General features: G+C 37.9%; 1 long non-coding RNA gene across 1 annotated transcript; it reads left to right on the top strand.

Moving 5' to 3' along the window:
- The first annotated feature begins 235 nt into the window (after positions 1-235).
- Positions 236-1,306, top strand: LOC123487872. Its single transcript, XR_006659883.1, has 3 exons — positions 236-440; positions 716-922; positions 1,118-1,306. It is a non-coding gene; the product is annotated as an uncharacterized LOC123487872 (long non-coding RNA).
- Positions 1,307-5,103: the final 3,797 nt, after the last annotated feature.

A 5,103-nucleotide genomic window follows, 5' to 3' on the forward strand; every position in this document is an offset into this window, starting at 1 on the left:
AGTGCTTCCTGAATTACTTAAAACTGTCAAACTGACCCATCAAAAGTTGGTAGGCGGAACCTAACGCCTGATTGGTTACCCTCTGCATCAAGCCAAGACAAATCAATTCCGGATAATGGATTGATGCAGAGCTACTGAACACATTCCAATACACTGGGTGGCGCTATTCACCTCTACGTTGGTTTAGTTACACGGTTAAACAGAACTTTCATTGCAACGGCTAAAAATTAAGAGAAGACTCGGTCCTGCTAGCCCCAATGTTGAGACGCTGTGTGAGGTGCAGGACAAAATGTCTAAAAGTTGCCCGGAGCTGCTGAGAGAAGCAGCGAATTTGATTGAGGAAGCTCTGAGCAGAAGTCCAACGGCTCCCGCGGCACCGGTGACTCCGGCAGCTCAGTCACAGCAGATACCGGCCGCTCAATCACGTACACCTGTCCAAGGTAAGCTAAGTAATTTCATGTTAGCCAGGTGTGCTACTATTTAATGATTCGGGACACACGTGTAGGTTAAATTAGATCGACTCGAACATGTATTTGCATGCGGTATTATGATGCTTCGTGCGTGACACGTTTATTGTTAATGGGGGGAAGCATAAACCTAGCTAGTTCGCTAATCGGCTAAATGGTGTTAGCTGGCTTGAGCATCCCAAGATAGAAGTAGAGGCTGTTTTAGCTGACTGGTGACCATTGAGCTGTTACGTTTTTCTGTGTTGCAGCGGAGGTAGCAAGGCTCTTTGCGCCATATAACATTGGAGCCAGAAGGAATATGACGAGACGACCAGCACAAGTCCAAGTTAGCCGAAGAAGCTACACACACACTGTCTGTTGTTTGGCTGACCACAATGCGGATAAAATTCCAAGCGTACTGTTTAAAGCTGAACTTCTTACTTCAGGACTTGGAGAGCAAAAAGTAACATTTTCAGGTCAGTGCGAAACTAGGCATTTACCAAAAGTAAAAAAAAGTTTGTACTGTCTGTGGCTTGTTGAAATTATTTGCATTTCTTTTTATAGTGACTCAAACTTAATTGGTGTTCATAGTGTCAATAATAGTTATCACAGGCTTATTTGCTTAATTTAAGCTGAGGTGAGTTATGATTTTGTTTTGTTTTTTTCTCCAGGGAATGACCACGATCCCATGGTTATAACAAATAAACTGATGGAAGTGTTTCCGAAGCTCCAACAAGGGGGAGGCCTTACAATATCGTTGCAATATCGACATCAAGGTGTTAGGTCAAAAATGTGATATTTGATTTTCTCCATATTGCCCAGCCCTAATGTCAATGCATACACAGTTCAGATGAATTGACACAAGTTCAGTGTCTTTGAAAACATTAACACACTGTGCAGTAGTTGACTTTTTTTTCTTCCATTTACTAAAATCAAACTGTTCTGCACCTTCAGTGCTAACAGTACAGCATTCATGTTAGTCATTCTGTGGACCATAATGAGACAGGAAGCTTCAAAGAAACAGCTTTTTTTCCTTTCTTTTAAAAGGAAAGTAAACTTTCAGTTTTTCCTTGCTTGTTCTAACACAACAAATAAAAACATGGGTTGGACATCAGTCTAAGATTCTTGATAACACTTCCACAGTCTCTACATATAGTCTAAGTGCATCAGTAACAGAAACTCCTGGAGCTGGCAAAATTGCAACCTCTTCATCTGAGAGCTCACGGGCCAGCTGAACCTCGGGGACTGACACAGTGCCTCGATGAAGGCAGTGAGGTCCGTTCCAATCGATCCCATATTCTTCAGGAACCTGAATGGATGACAAGCATAATCAGTCTTGTACTTAAAACTAGTTTGACATGTCCTTACACAAGATTGTTATTTTTGGTCACCAAGGCAGTGAGAAATGAAATGTTACTTATTCAGTTTTTTTAAAATAATACAGCTTTGCATAGTATGCACTGTAGAAACTACAGCTCACAGGTTGATCTTTAAAAGCTCGGGAGATTTTAAAGAGACAATAATCTATAGTAAATGTTTCATTTAAAGTATCACATTTAGCACCATTTTTTTCTCCCATAATTCCTTTGGGGAAACAATTTTAAGAAAGTGTTTAAAGTTCATTGTTAACCTCAGTAGGATCCTCCTCAGGGCCTTGCTCTCTGTAACTTCTCCAGAGTTGCTGTGGTGACTGATTCCTTTCAGTTCTAAGACCGTGGAAGTTCCAAGCATCTCAAAGAGTCGAGGCTTTGCTGAACCAGTGGAAGGAAAATCCGGTGCAGAGCGAAAAGATGGACTTCATTGTCTGGATTCAGTGTCTCCTGATCTTCCAATGAAGTAAAGATCTGATAGAAGAGGTCCAGGGCATGTTCATAAACATCTCTCCACATCCTCTCTATTCTGTGTTTAGGATAAAATTGAGAAATTGTTAATTTATGACATATGCTAAAGTACATTCAACTAGTATGTTAGTTGTGTGAGCCTAGTTGCCAAACATATTTCTTTACCGCTGATTGTGGACACTTCTGCCTGTGATGTGTGAATTCCTGTCGGTACCTCTGCTTCTGATCATGAATTCTGCTACATCTGCATTCTCCCCCCTTTGTCAGACCGTACCCTTGATGGCAGCCCATACTGCTCAACAGCGGCGATAAAGCTCTGTAAGACCGTATGAGCTCTATTATTGCCGGCCACAGTCAGGTAGACCACTAAACGACTGAATCCATCCACCCCACCGTGGACAACAAATCTCCACCTGTTGCAAACACATGAAAAAATATAACTTTATTGTATAACAATTGTAATGAAACATATAGAAAGATGCATTGTTTATCTGCTAATATCACTGACCTGATAAGCTTATGGTGGCCATCTATATGCCACAAAGAGTTTGGGCCAGGAACAAAATACTGCCGTCGCCTTAATACACGCAGCCTCAGACGTCTCATGTAGACTCCCTCTGCATTGACTCTGCGTAAAGACTCTTGCAGTCTTGAGACTGAGGGGAGGAATTTAAAATGAATAACCACACATTCACTGGCTACTTATTTTGAGGATATAGTGGTGTCATAATAAAATAAATAATGTGTGTAAAACAGTACACTATTACAGAACCACCACAGCTTCAAAAATGTACTTTACTGTCAGATATTGTACATATACATACATACATACTATATATATATATATATATATATATATATATATATATATATATATATATATGTATATATGTATGTATATATATATATATATATATATATACATACACATATATATACACATATATAAAAAATTATATATACATATACATATATATATATATATATATATATATATATACACATACATACATATACATACATATATACATACATACATATATATATTTATATATATATACATACATATACATACATATATATACATACATACATATATTTATATATATATATATATATTTATATATATATATATATATACATACACACATATATATACATATATATACACATATACATATATACACATATACATATATATACACACATATATAGATAGATAGATAGATAGATAGATAGATAGATAGATAGATAGATAGATAGATAGATAGATAGATAGATAGATAGATAGATAGATACCACATGCTCGAACAGAGATGACCTGAGATTTTTTGCCTCCTATGATATTTTGCTTTTCTATGATTATATTATACCCTTTACAGCAGGGTCACATCCGGACAGCTGAGAATATTAATGTCAGATATTGTTCCACCTCTATTAAACAGGAGGCTAAAAATCACAGGACATGTCTATCCTGATGACACAAGTCAGCCGTCCTGAAATGTGTGTTTCTCTTCACATTTCTTCTACACATTCTACATCTCAGAGGCGATGTCTTTCCATAAGCGGGCTTCCTTCACCTTTCAAAGGGGCAGAGCTCCAAATTAAAAATACATTTAAATAATGCCCATATTATTATCTACTCACTTGGAACATGCACACCTCTTGCATTCAGGTGACCACGCATTAGCTTGTAGCCGGTGTTTGGATGACTTCTGTGAATTTCACTTACAATACGGTCTAACTCCTCATCATTCACAGCTGAATAGAGATCTGTCTTTCTGTACAAACAAGAAAAACACAACATCAAGTAATGTTACCTTAAACGTCATATTCTTTCCGAGTGTATGAGAGCAGCAATTCATAAACAGAAAACTCATGAATTTAGTGTAAATACCTTAAACTGTATTGTTGCATGCGCCTCCTGATGGTCCTCTTTGACACACCGAACATCGCTGCAATTTGAACTGCGGGAACTCCACAAAGAAGTTGATGCTCCAGAACTGCACTCGGTATGTCAAATGCCAAACGCCCCGGTCCCTGTGTGTGTTGGGCCTGAAGTGCCCTGGTACCAGAGAAGCGGTGGACAACTTCTTCTAGATTTGCAATCACTCTGTGGTCGATATCTTCGTCGGAAAGTGCGGAAATGACTCCAACAACTTCAATAAGTTCCTCTGCTTTACTAGCTACATGCTCTGGGTCAGCAGGTCCTGCTTCTACATCCTCTGCTAAGTTTAAAATGTCTCTAACCAACTCCCTGGAAAGTTCACGGAGATCCTCCATTGTCTCTATCCAGGTTGGCCTACTCTACTTCAGACCAAAGCAATGGATCAGACTAGATTCGCGTTAGCCCCGCCCACTGACTTTGATGGGTCAGTTTGACAGTTTTAAGTAATTCATGAATCACTGCAATGCAGGATCATGAAATGTAAATGTAAATAGTGAAATAATTATATATGTATTTTACATAAAATGAATCGGTATTTGAATTAATTAATGACACATTTAATAACACATTTATGTATTTAATTCTAATTTTAATTAATTAATGACACATTTAAGTAATTATTTAATGGTGTATTTATTTATTTAATTGTGGCACTTTTAGTCCTCCATATAAGTTTGGCATCTTTTATTCTCCCATACTGCTCAGTCAAGCAACATTAAACCTGTCCAGCTGGTGGTGCTATTAACCAAACAATAAATACAGCACATATCTTGACTTGCCACTCAGTATATCAGTAATGTTCAGAATTGTACTTTTAATATCATTGGAGGTTGATGGTCTTTTTAATCCACTACCCAGAGTCAGGAAC

Source organism: Coregonus clupeaformis, unplaced genomic scaffold (genome assembly GCF_020615455.1).
Source record: "Coregonus clupeaformis isolate EN_2021a unplaced genomic scaffold, ASM2061545v1 scaf1847, whole genome shotgun sequence".
Taxonomy (NCBI): domain Eukaryota; kingdom Metazoa; phylum Chordata; class Actinopteri; order Salmoniformes; family Salmonidae; genus Coregonus; species Coregonus clupeaformis.